Source organism: Neofelis nebulosa, chromosome 4 (assembly GCF_028018385.1).
Source record: "Neofelis nebulosa isolate mNeoNeb1 chromosome 4, mNeoNeb1.pri, whole genome shotgun sequence".
Classification (NCBI taxonomy): Eukaryota; Metazoa; Chordata; class Mammalia; order Carnivora; family Felidae; genus Neofelis; species Neofelis nebulosa.
Window position 1 is genome coordinate 39689224 of NC_080785.1, and position 13617 is coordinate 39702840.

General features: G+C 36.8%; 1 protein-coding gene across 8 annotated transcripts in view; it reads left to right on the forward strand.

Moving 5' to 3' along the window:
• Positions 1–13617, forward strand: part of IMMP2L (inner mitochondrial membrane peptidase subunit 2) — an 896430-nt gene that overhangs the window by 573351 nt on the left and 309462 nt on the right. The gene's annotated exons all lie outside the window — the stretch shown is intronic.

Below are 13617 nucleotides of genomic sequence, written 5' to 3' on the forward strand. Positions count from 1 at the left end.
CTTTCCTTTACCCAGGACCCTTAATGGGGCTCACAGTTGCTTGTGATGCTGCAAGAATATTTAGGGTCTTTCCAGGTCTGAGAAACTACCTGCTTCTTGAAACATTGAACCAGAAAGAATTGAAATGCAGAATTTCTATACCAAACATGTCTATTTCCAGGACTGTCTCTGAATGTTGGAATCCCTTTGTCACTGAGCCAAACTCAGTAACAACAATGCACCTCCTCATCTCAGGGAAGAAACAAAGTGGTTTCACTGTGTCTCTGATCACTTTGTTGGCCTCTCGCTCATCAGCATCTGGGGAAAACCATTTTCTCACAAATACTCTTTAACATAAACAACCAGATAACCATAAATATGTTTCACTGGGTTCCGGGTATCAGCTCACAATGTTTCCTTATTGTTATCATGTTTACTTGAGGTTCTATATTTGTTCTGATCTCTTCTTAGCTCCTCTTCCTGTGCTCTTCCAATTCCACATCTCTTTCTCACTGGGCCCCAGAATGTGAGTACCCTCTCCGGTCAGCTTCAGGATTGTAGCCTCTGTTGTTTCTGCTCCTTATTTCCAAGTTACAAGTCATGTGAGCCAGTGAGTGATGTTCATGTTAGTTTTACCTCTATTGTGCTCTTCAAAATGTCTCCTTTTCTTTCCAATAGAAATAGTGTAGTTGCTGGAGCTCTCTAATTGTCTATCTACTTTGAATGCATTATAGCTGTGGGCCTTTTTCAGGGAAGATTTATTTTCTTATTATGGCCCAAACTGAAAATATATTTCTCCATTTCTTGGACCATGTTTCTCCCTGTGTAATACCAATTAAACCTTTCTCCTGGCATTAGAAGCTCAGGAGTGTTCCTGCTTAACTCCTTCTGGCTATACAGTATCTCATGAGCCACACATGTCATCGCTCTTCACTAGTAGGAGGGATGTTGAAGAGATTGTGTCTATCAGATAGTCCATCATATTGGCTAACTTAACAGAAACCAAAATAACAAAGTACTAAACAAGGTAGAAGTTTATTTCTCACACATACAAACATCCAAACTATAGGTGGTCTGGAAAAGGGGGATAGGAGAGCTTGGCTCTACTCCAGGAGGTTATTTAGGAACCAAAATCTTTGTTTTTCCCTAGCTCCTAGGGTGTTTCTGGCATCTTCATTGTCAAAGATGGCAACTGGGAAAGAAGTGGAGAGCATACTCCTTTCTCTTAAAGGCACAATCTGGAAGCTTTAGGTATGGTATCTAAATTTAGGTATGGACTAATATATTTTCTATTGTTAAACACAATAAAGTGATAGTCATCATTCAGGATCAACTTAGTTCCTGTGGTTTTAGGCTTGGGGGTGGGGGGAAGAATCCCAAGAACATAGTTAACAGTAGGCAAGGTTCCTATGACTTGTGGAATATGAAGAGAGAACATAGGAAACTGATGTGGACCCGAGCAAAGGTTAACTGGGGCTGATCAGTGGAAAGTCAGGTGTGTGGTTTCTGTATAAAAAATGACAGAAGGAGAATAGTGAATATTTAAGGCATGAGTGAATAGTCAGAGCTATTTCCTAGCACATTCACATGAGACTGGCATTAGGGATGGAATGGATAGGGGGTAAATAGAGGCCTTTTTCTTTTTCTTCTAAGTAAAAGTCAATGAAAGCTAGCTCTGGAGTGTGGATTTTGAAAAGGGTGAAGACAGGAGAGACACTGGAGAGGCAGACATCCTCAAATGGGCAGAGAGGGGCTAGAAGAAGTCAAAACTGACACTAAAGTGTCAAACATGTTCCTGTAGGAGGAAAGTCTTCAGTAAGAGAAATAGTAGTATCAGAAGGAGTGTTTTTGTTTTGTCTTACTGTGTTTGATTTTTGTGGCTTGTGGCAGTATAGGAGAAAAGAACGATGTGTATTTGATTATCGACCATTTGAGTTTGAGGTATCAGTGAAGCATGCAGGTGGTTATGTTCACAAGAAAGTCAGACTGTTGGATGGGAAATAAGGAGAAATTTAGAACTTCAAGAGAAGGAGATTTTAGATCTTCATGTCATTTTTATGGGGCTAATAGTTAAAGACATGAGGATTCCCGGGCAAAGAGAGGAAAAGGTCAGGTTTGGGGAAGACCTGTTCATCAGGGGATAGCAAGAAGAACTAGAAAAGGAAATAAAACAAACTAACAACAAAAAAACCAAGAATCTTCATTAATGTTTTTGAATAGGGGCAGTCGCCAGGGTAGAATTTTTAGAGAACACAAGGGGAAGGAAATCAGCCCAAAAGATTCACTCATTGAAAAATTACCATAACGTTTAACAGACCAGTTTTAGGAGAGTGACAGGGGTATGAGTCACAACTTCACAGTTAACTAATGTGCAGAGTGACAGCAAACAGAAGGGGAAGCAGGCTGCTGTGTCTTTCCCTTTCCTTCTTATTTCTGCCATTTAAAATGGCATATATCTGGAGCTCCTGGGTGGCTCAGTCAGTTTAGCGTCCAACTTCAGCTCAGGTCACGATCTTCTGGTTCATGAGTTTGAGCCCCGTGTCGGGCTCTGTGCTGACAGCTCAGAACCTGGAGCCTGCTTCGGATTCTGTGTCTCCCTCTCTCTTACCCCATCCCCACTCATGCTCTGTCTCTCTGTCAAAAAGTAATAAAAAATAATAATTAAAAATAGTAAAATGGCATATATCTATTATTTTGAGCTGTAAGGAGCTAGCACAGATTGAAAGGTTGAAAGGCAGAAAATTCTTAGGGAATCTTAACCTTTTTTTTCTTTAACACGGTAACACTACTTTTTTCTCAATTAGTTGCATTACTCTCCTTGTGATTTTAAAATAAATATACACCTTTCATTTTTGCATAACAGGGTTGTATTGAAAACTCAGTACATATATGTAAGTAGGCTATTATTTCGTGCATTATGTATCCCCTTTGATGCAGTGAGTTCTCACTAACGAAAGGATCTTTTTTTCCTCCTAAGTCATTTGCAGTTGGAGTCCAGCCAAGTTATTTTAACTCTGGGGACCGAATACAAGTGGCCTACAAGGACAACATTAATTTATTTGCCCAGAAACTGGCAATTTGAATAAGCATTAATTATGGCATTATTTCTGAGTATATTCTTAATTATAGTTATATTGATATTGGCTGAGAGTTTTGATACATTTGGATGAACTTTCCATGTGAACGAATGCCTGAGTGATCTGATTAAACCTCTTAATGAATCTGGTGTATATTATAAAGCTCTTGCCAAGACATTTAAGAACTCGGTTAAGTTGAAAAAAATTTAAAAAAGTAATATATCTTGATTTGAATTTCAAATATGGCTTTGATTTTGTTTGGAAATTAAACTAGATCATGATTATGATTTATCTTACTTTTGAGGGCTGATAGCATTATTGATGCATTATTATTATACTTTTTTCCTTACTTAATATTTATGAACTTTATATTTTATGCCTGGTATGCTTGAAATGGGCAGCAAATCTAAATTTTATGTGTTATTTAATAACTCTCCTGTCAAGTACATGGTTGATTATTTAACTCACCGAAATCACAAAAAATATTTACTTCAGTAAGCCTGTTGCCAAAATCTGTGGCTACTGTAATTTCTAATTAATATATATTTATTGGATGTTTACCATGTGTAATACATTTTGCTAGGGAGCACAGGTAATGTGAAGTTGTATACAAGATTTTCCTTGTCCCCAATAGAGTTCTAATATCTTGGGGAAATAAAAGAAATGCACATATAATTGTATCATATGTTACAATTTATGTAATGAAAATGTATGAAATATAATCAAGGCTTAAAAAAAGTCAGGATCACTGACAACTGCATAAAAGAGAAGACGTTTAGAGAAAGGTTTGTCCAATGGTTGGATTTTGGTGGCAGAAATAGGAAGGATTTCCCAGGCAAAGTGAACAGCCTCAGCCAAAACGAACAGAAAGAGCATGATGTAAATTTGGAGTTGAATGGGTAGACCAGATGCAGGAGGTAAGCCTGAGGAGTGATGGAGAGGGAGTTATTGTGGACAGCGTGTTAGCTAGAAGAAGGTATACAGAGACATTTAGATTCACAGATAATAGGAAGCCATTGTGGTCGTGATCGTTATTGTTGTTAGAGCCGTATGTTTTCTGCGCAATTAGCAGAGTCTAGTAATAGTTATGTCTTCCAAAAATCATAAGATTAGTCACTGGTTTGTGTCTGAAGACTTGAACCATGGGGATGGGGGGCAGAATGGTCCTGTGGACCTGCTTTCCCACTGAGAAAAGGCCTAAGATGAGGGGTTTGGATATTATCATGTAGTGACGAAGATGCACTGACAAGATTGAAAAAAGATGGTCATCAAAAAACTTTTAAGCTTTGCTCCTATTACTGGGCGGCACCACCTTTAGCATACTCTGAAGAAGCCATTGGGATGATAATGAATCTTAATTACTTTGTGAGTAGCACAGTTTTATTGCATTGTATTTTTAAATGTTGAACATGTTCATCTGTTAAATATAAACATTTAGAACAAGCTACACTATATATAGCCATGTTTTGGCTCTTCTCCACTTTTTAATATGTTTAGAGGCTCAAAAAGTGGAAGTGGCCTGGGCCTGCCTTGACCTCTGAGAGGCTTTGTCAGGGCCATAACATTTTCTTTTATGTACAGAGCATGATCATTTATTAATCTTCTGTAGACTTTGCATTGATCATCCTAAATGATGTGGTTTGAAATACCAGTACTGTGTAAACAGTTGATAGGATTTGTGCTAATCCAGTGTAACTCGTGAAATTTACTTTTAATTATGAAACACACATTTTCATCTTATTGCATGAGAATCAGAAAAATTTCTGAGAGAGGATAAAGAAAGTACATTAAAATCTGCTATTAATAAAAAGGTGCCACATATGAATATGAGTTTATTCTTGTTCAGTGACACTTCAGAATTTGCCTTTAAGAGCATGTACAGAGTGTAGAGCTCAGTACAATAGGGTCAGGTCTAAAAGTCCTAACTTCCTGTATATCATTTAAGTGGAGAACCAACAAAGGTTTGTAAGCAGGAAACGGTGTCCCTTGGCTTATGTGCTTACAAGCCAGTCTTGATTGTAGGGTGGCTAAAAGCAGACCTGCACTGGAGCTAGGGAGATTGGTTAGAAGGGTTATGCAGTAATGCTGCTCCAAGCTAATAAATGCTTGGATTTGGAATGTGACTGTGAAAAGGAAGCTTTCCAAAGCAAAAGTCGAAAACAGTCAGTCTGCCTCCAATGACTGGTATTTCTGTTTTTCTAGTTTGCTCATGAAAAATAAGTATAAGAGCTCTGCCCTCTTGATATATAACATCTAGTTAGGATATAACTAAAATAATTGAAATTATGGGGTAGCTGGGTAGCTTAGCCGGTTAAGCATCTGACTTCAGCTCAGGTCATGATCTCTCGTTTCATGAGTTTAAACCCCATATCGGGCTTGCTACTCTCAGTGCATGGAGCCCACTTCAGATCTTCTGTCCCCCGCTCTCTCTGTTCTTCCCTGCTCACGCTCTCTCTCTCTAAAAAGTAAATAAAACATTAAAAAAAATTTAATAAAATAATTGGGATTAAATATGTAGAGGAATGGTACTAGCTTTCAGGACAACCCTGGTGACAGATGTAGGTATAAAGATATATATGTTCTGTGGTCTTAAATATGGCCTATTCAGATTACTTACTTATTAGTCCATTGCATCAAAATATTTAAATTTGAATTATTTTGCTAGGATTATTTGTGGAGGCAATGGCCTTTTATACCTTTTAAGGTATTTTTAGAGAAGTTCACAAAAATGGTTACTTAAATGTTACTTGGTGTTTTCATGATTATAGGAGAGAGCTATAAATTAATTTACAGTTGCAAAGCAATAAGGATATTGTCATAATAAATATTATGAAAGTTCCTTATTCCTTAAATATGTGTATGACTATATGTGACTTGATATATAGATTTGATATATTTGATATGGATATATTTGGATCATTGTTTTATAAACCATTATTTGTTACATATTCCTCTATGCTTCTTATTAGGATCAATACACAGAAAATAATATATGGGTTTCTATTGTATAAGACTCTTGATAGAAAGTAATTGGCAGGACATCAGTCAGCACAGATAATTGGTGGCACAAAATAGCTGTGACATTTGTCTATGTAGGTATGTAGGTCCATAGCGAATGCTCAGAAGTATTTTTTGCTGCTTATTGAATTAATAAAATAAAAAAAAATAGATTCCAATAAATGTTATTAACTTTTTCACTACTAACAATCACTTTATCAATTCTTTTTTCACGTCTTAAAGGATTTGCCCATCAGAGGTGTAGTAGGGAAAGAGATAAAACATGTAATTTTTTGTTTTGTTTGTACACTTAACTATAAGACATCTTCAGAATTTTGTCATCGGTAATTTTAGTTACATATTTATGGCTTTATTTAGAAATATCATTTGTTATAAATATGCTACATATTTTTAAACATGAGAAATTACAGGTAAAAATTTAAAAATTAAACAAATATAATCCCAGGACCCAAATAAAGCTGCCCCAAAATAATATCTTAATCTGTCCAGATATTTTCTTTCATATACTCATAGCCATGTATATTTTTCATAAAAATTAGATCAGATTGAACATATCCTATTTGTGTATCTTAATATATTGTGAAAATCCTTCCAGATCTTCAGATATTATTCTACAACATCATGTTTATTGAGTACATTCTACTCTATTTAGGAACACTGCTAACACTATTAACAGTAACACATTTAATTGCTCTCTTAGTTTTGATGTTTGGATTAATTAAAAAAAAAATTTTTAATGTTTATTTATTTTTGAGAGTAAGAGAGACAGAGTGCGAGTGGGGGAGGGTCAGAGGGAGAAGGAGACTCAGAATCCGAAGCAGGCTCCAGCTCTGAGCTGTCAGCACAGAGTCCGATGCGGGGCTCAAACTTACTGACTGTGAGATCATGACCTGAGCTGAAGTCGGATACTCAACGACTGAGCCACCCAGGCACCCCTATGTTTGGATTAATTTTAATCTTTCTTTTCAAACATAAGTTTGTTTGGTGTTTTTTTTTTTTTTTTTTTTTTTATGATACAAACAATTCTAACACTAGACAATTGTATAGACTACATTTGTTGTTGTCCTCGTTGTGCTTTGTGACTTTTCCTTATTGGTACCACCTCATTTTTACCTCATTTTCTCTATAAATATGTAGCATAGGCTATCTGTCCACAAAAATCTCTGTCTCTTCTTGCTGTGCATCAGCTGGACCACAGTGCGCTACTTCCTCTGCAGTTATTGCAGTTACATGACTGTATTCTAGACAGAGAAATGTGAATAGGAGTGATGTTCACCAACTCTGGGTCTGGCCCCAAAATATCTCCCATGTTTGCAGCTCTATTCTCTGTTTGTTCCCCACTGACTGGAATGGGGGCAACCCCTAGGATGATCTTGGTAGCTGTGTGTTGAAGATGGAAGAGCCGTGGCAGCATAGCTCCTGCATGGCCGTGTGGAGCTGTATATGGTCTGCGGTGTACTTCAGGCTGTTTGAGTCACAAGTGAATTTTGGTTAGGTTTGAGCCTTGATGCGTTTTGGGATCACTTTGGCAGAGCAGTTGGTCTGCCCTCAATGCTGTAGACCTAAATCTCCTTCCTTGAGCCTCCAAAGATTGAGAGGTGGGTCTCTACTTCGCCCTCCACAGTCAGTCTCTCATGCTACTTAAATATCTCTTTTTCCTTTCTCCTATTTAAATTTCTGGCATTAATGTATTAAACTGATCTAGAACCAGGCTATTAGAGATTGATAATGGGATAATAGGCCATCTTTCTGAAGGGTATTTTTAGTTTAGTAGAATATTCTGGGAGATTAAGGGCCTTCGTTAACAGGATAACTATAGTTTTTATTTATTGTCTTTAAATGAATGTAACGCTTCTCAACGAAATCGTAGTGCAGTGCCGTCCATACCATCTGTGAGATGTTAACACGTTTGAGGCAAAAAAAGAGATTCTATTCTTAAAGACATTTTGGACACCTGCATACTCTATCCATCTGGTAGCAGAGTATAGTTCATATTAGCAATTGAAAGCCTCTAAGAACCGTTGCAGTGAAGAAGCCCCTCTCCCTTCTCTAACCTAGTGTTTCCAAAGCTTAAATTCCCGTAGATCCCTTGCCTTGAGGCTCTACCGTTAACATCATGGGAAACTAGCCTTCCCTGAAGCTAGTGTTCCGTGACACACAATTTGGGAAGTGCTATCCCAGGATATTAGAGTTAAAGAAAGCTTCGAAATGATTAACCAAAAAACAAACAAACAAACAAACAAACAAAACAAATGGAAAGACCATTTAAAGTTTTGCATGTAGTTTTGAAGAGGTAACTATTCTGGTTCCAATAGCGTTGTCAATTGTTTTTTCAAAAACCAGGTTTATTGAATGGAATACAGTGCATCATGAATAGCTGTCAACTCTGATTATCCTTTCCTCTGTCAAGAGTTTAAAAATAACAAGAACGCTTGTTTTTGTGAGAATTCAACTCTTACTTTCTACCTTGACATCTTTATAAATATTATAGATTATTTAATTCAGTTAAGTGAGTTGTTTAACCTGTCTCTTTCTCGAATTTTAACTTGTTGCCTGTCTATACACTATTGGTGAATATAAAAGTGATGGAGTAATCTTGGAAAGGAACATTTTTGATATTTTAAAGTTTTTATCCTCTCTCTGTACTAGTTTGATGTATATTTCCTTATTTTGCTGTTGTCGTTTGGGTTAAGAAGTTTTGACTGTTTGAGCGGGAGTGAACTGGAGGTCTGAACTATCACATTATATAGCACTTTATCTCCTCATTAAAAAAAAAAATAGGTAATCCAAGAGGAAAAATATTTAGAAAACAAAATATGTGGAGCATTATAGCAAATCCTAGGATGTTTTCTTGAGGGAGATAATATTATTGTTTGATTGTGGCATAGCGCCACAGCACCTGAGGGGGGTGTGGAGATCACATTCTACAAATAAGCCCTTTGAGACCTGGGAGGCTATGAGATTTGACCAGGAGTCAAAACTAAGTTTCTTGAATCTGAAATGTGTGTTCTCTCCTCTATAGCATATCGTTTCTCATTTATCTTTTAAAAATTCTTTTAGCTGGGACAGGCTTCACCCTAGGGAGAGTAAGATGAAAGTCTCTGTGGCAGGATTTGCAAGAGACCTGGGAAAGCCCTGAAATCTAGATTACTTCTTCCACAACCTGTCCTATGTGACATGGTAGAGACAGACTTTTCTATATCTTTAAGGGCTTTGTATTCTTTAAAGGCCTCTTTGGTAAAATGTAACTATGCCTGGAAGAATCTCTCCTAAAGTCATGCTGGGCTCAAATTTTGTCTCAGAGATCAGTTGATCAAATTGCTTTCTAACCACATGGCTGACAGCAACAGCCTGGGGAGAGGGGACACTACACCTCAGAGTGGGGGCTGGTGTGTGTGTGTGTGGGGGGGGGTCAAGGTACATAGGTAACAGGGTTCTAAAATTTTGTCTACCTTATAAGCATAACTGCCCCTGTATAAATTGTTGTTTTTCTCTCAGTATCTTTTTTTTCTTCACTCAGTGTATTTTAAATGAAATGGATAGTTAACAAATTCTGACTGGATAGATGGAATCACTGATACTGCAAGGCAGAAATTGGAGCCAGATGGCAACATGGGTTTGCCAGTGCTCAGTCTATGCTGAAAGGTTAATTTCCCTCAAAGCATTAACAAATAACAATTTTTTTTTTGGTAAGTGTTTTAATTTTTAAAAGTTCTGGCTTCCACTTGTTGTGATAGCTGGTTATACCTGTGGTACTTTGGTTTTCTTTTTTTTTTTAATTTTTTTTTTAATGTTTATTTATTTTTGAGACAGAGAGAGACAGAGCATGAACGGGGGAGGGGCAGAGAGAGAGGGAGACACAGAATCGGAAGCAGGCTCCAGGCTCTGAGCCATCAGCCCAGAGCCCTACGCGGGGTTTGAACTCATGGACCGCAAGATCGTGACCTGAGCTGAAGTTGGACGCTTAACCGACTGAGCCACCCAGGCGCCCCATTTTGGTTTTATTTTCAAAGGAAACATTTCCAGTGAGCTTCATGTGCTTGTTCAAGTTCACAAGTTGTGTTATTTAGTTTTTAAATTTTTTAAGTTTATTTATTTATTTTGAGAGAGAGAGAGAGAAAGAGAGAGAGAGAGAGAGAACACATGGGGGAGAGAAAGAGAGGGAGAGAGAGAATTCCAGGCAGGCTCCACACCATACAGAACCTGAGGCAGGGCTCAAACTTACGACCCATGAGATGGTGACCTGAGCCAAAATCAAGAGTTGGACACTTAACTGATTGAGCTATCCAGGTGCCCCTACAAGTTGTGTTATCATTAAACCACCATTAAGTTACTAAATGTGACTAGCTGTTTAGGTTTTCACTTATAAACATTGCATTCTAATAACCTTTATCCTTTTAAGGATGTATAGTTTTCATTTTTAATTAATGATAAGCATTAATTAATTACTTAATTAATGCTTGTCATTAATAAAAAGCATCTCTGCCTATGGATATCAAATAAAATATAGATTTCACTGACTTTAGGGAGAACTGCATTCATCAATTTGATTCTGATGTTCTAACTCACTTGAGAGGAAAAACACTTTTAAAAACCATGGTATTTCATGATATTTTTAAAATTTCATTGCTTAACAAGTAAGTTTACATTCCAAAAAATTAAAGCATACTCACATTTTCAAAAGTAGTTTTAAATTTGAGTCCCTTACATTTTATTTATTTATTTATTTATTCATTCATTCATTCATTCATTTATTCATTTATTTATGTCAGAGTTGTATCATCAACCTTGACTATATTAAACACAGAGGCTGATAGTGAAAATCTACATGTCTTTGTACTTGATGGGTGATGCCAATTAAGTATCCTTTCACTTTTAATTTTAAGGTTTACTAGTCATTTCAAACAGTGGTTGTTAAATTTCACAGCAATAATCCAGTGTGTTATAATATAAATTCTACCGTCCTAGAGTCCTGGTGGAGGGCCAAAGCATCTGCATTTTTAACAAGTGAGCCTCAGAAAACAGTTGGAGGGAAGCTGCTTGTATGAGTGGCTCTGGGTTTCCCTCTGTCTTCAAAGCCAGCAACATAGGATCTCTGACCCTCCTTTTGTCATTACACCTCTTTCTTTGATTTTTTTTCTGCCTCCTTCTCCCCATTTTTACCTACCCTACTGATTGCATTGGGCCCACCTGAATAATCCAGAATGATCTATTTTAAAATATGGGCATTAAGGTCAGCTGATGTACAGTCTTAATTTCCTTTTGCCTCATAAACTGACATATTCACAAGTTCTGGGGATTTGGATGTGAGCATCGTGGAGGGGCCATTTTTCTGCCTACCATACTGGCTTTAAATAAAAGTTTGAAATGCAAGATCAGCCCTGAAGATACTATAAATTTTTGTTTCTTAACACATTGGATCTAAGCCCCTAATAATTAGTAATCATAATTGAGGAAAACAGTAGTGGTTTTTGTTTATGAACAAAAATATTTTTATTAAAATAGCCAAGCATAAACCTTGACTATTGTTTTTGGAAAGGATAAAATGCCACTAAAAGATGACGTAAAGAAATTTGAACACTTAAGTGAAATTATTACTCATCTTTTCAAGTTTAGTCACTATTACAACTATGGTTTTAACCAGGCTTAAGTGATTGTCTTAACTCTTGTACAGTGCAAACCATTAACTCTTCTGGGATATATTCTCAATTATAGTATTTTGAGATTGAGTCTAAAGCATTGTATTTAAAAACATTCATTGATTTAGTTTGATAATCCTGTTTTTTTTTCTTGAATTTGATCTAAAGATAGATAGGAGTTTGCTTTTACTGATCTCCTTCTTTAAGAATCAGGTTTTGTGTGTATGTGATAAAACACCAAACCTTTAAACTAGCTTAAGCAAAAAGTGAATATTTGAAATAAATCTGATATCTGAAATACCCCTTTCTCTATTTCCTCACAAACTAGGTTTCATTGTGTCAGAGTATATGCCACCATCCATGAGTGGTTCACAGAGCTGCATTTATATGTCCTCTGTTAAACAGTCTAAGAGATTGAGTCATTTCTGAATTCCTGGGGAAGAGAATCTACTTATTCTACTCTGTGTCAGGTTTTTGTCTTTTATTAAGCCCTGAATGACTGGCTGGAATAAGATTATAGAGCATAAATGTGTCACCTGGAGCCCATACATTTTTCACTTTTGTGTGTGTGGCAGGGGGGGGGGGGGGGCGGGTGGTTAAGTGGTCCTGAACAGGGAAGATGAAAACATACAGAGTTTATTTTTTTAAGTCCGTTTAATATTTAAGTGGTTACTATACTTAGCACGGGGCTTGAACTCATAACCCCAAGATCAAGAGCTTCATGCTCTTCCAACTGAGCCAGCTAGGTGCCCCAAACATACAGAGTTTAAACACTAAAATATTAGTAGCTAAATAAATTATAAGGGAGGAGTAGCTCTCTTCCCCATTTTCTGCCCTTGATACTACCTGGGTATGTGTAGACAGAAGGTACTTAAAGTGCTTGATGCTCAGCCAGTATGCACTTGTACACCACTATGCGCTTATATAGCCTATCTTCCTTCTACTTGGTCTTTGCTTTATCATAACATTTCATAAGTACTTTGAATTTTGTCTTTGGTCCTTTGTACAATTTCAGCAAAACAGGTAGTGTCCAATATTTAAGTTGTGTGTAGGAACGAAGAGAGATTGTAACGGTGGTACATATTATTAAAAGCATTTCTTATGTGACTCTTGTTGATAGTGTTGCAACGCCTCAATTCTGGTAATTAAATTTCTAAGTGCTGATGGGAAGAGAAGCAATATGTGGAGGCAGTGATTTCCGAAGTGAACACTGAGAAGATCCTGTTGTTCAGAAGGCATTATAAGAAGCAATATGTATTATCAATCTGACAAATTAATAGCATTAAGACTGTATCGACTGTTATTTTTAGAAAGGATGGCATATATATCTTTTGTTATATTCATGTATGCATTACCCTTGAACAATCAAGCTATTAGGCTTCCTAGAAGTCTGTTGCCAAATAACTTGGTTACTTTACTTTCTCTCCATACTTAGTTGTTTTTTGTTTCATGTTGAATAATTTCCAATAACTTCTACTTGATGGCAGACTGGCCAGTTTATCTATATTTCTTTATTAAAAAATACTTATGTAGAAGTAATCAGATGTTTTCACTTCAAGGAGGATTTATTGGTTGATAGTCATGTGGGTATAAACAGAATAAAAATTGTGTATGTTTGATGTTAATGATTATAAGCATTATTTTTTTTAAAAAACCTTTTTAAAAATTTTTTTTAATGTTTATTTTATTTTTGAGACAGAGAGAGACAAAGCATGAACGGGGGAGGGGCAGAGAGAGAGGGAGACACAGAATCAGAAGCAGGCTCCAGGCTCTGAGCCATCAGCCCAGAGCCCGACTCGGGGCTCGAACTCACGGATCGCGAGATCGTGACCTGAGCTAAAGTTGGACGCTTAACCGACTTAGCCACCCAGGCGCCCCTATAAGCATTATTTTAATGATATGTT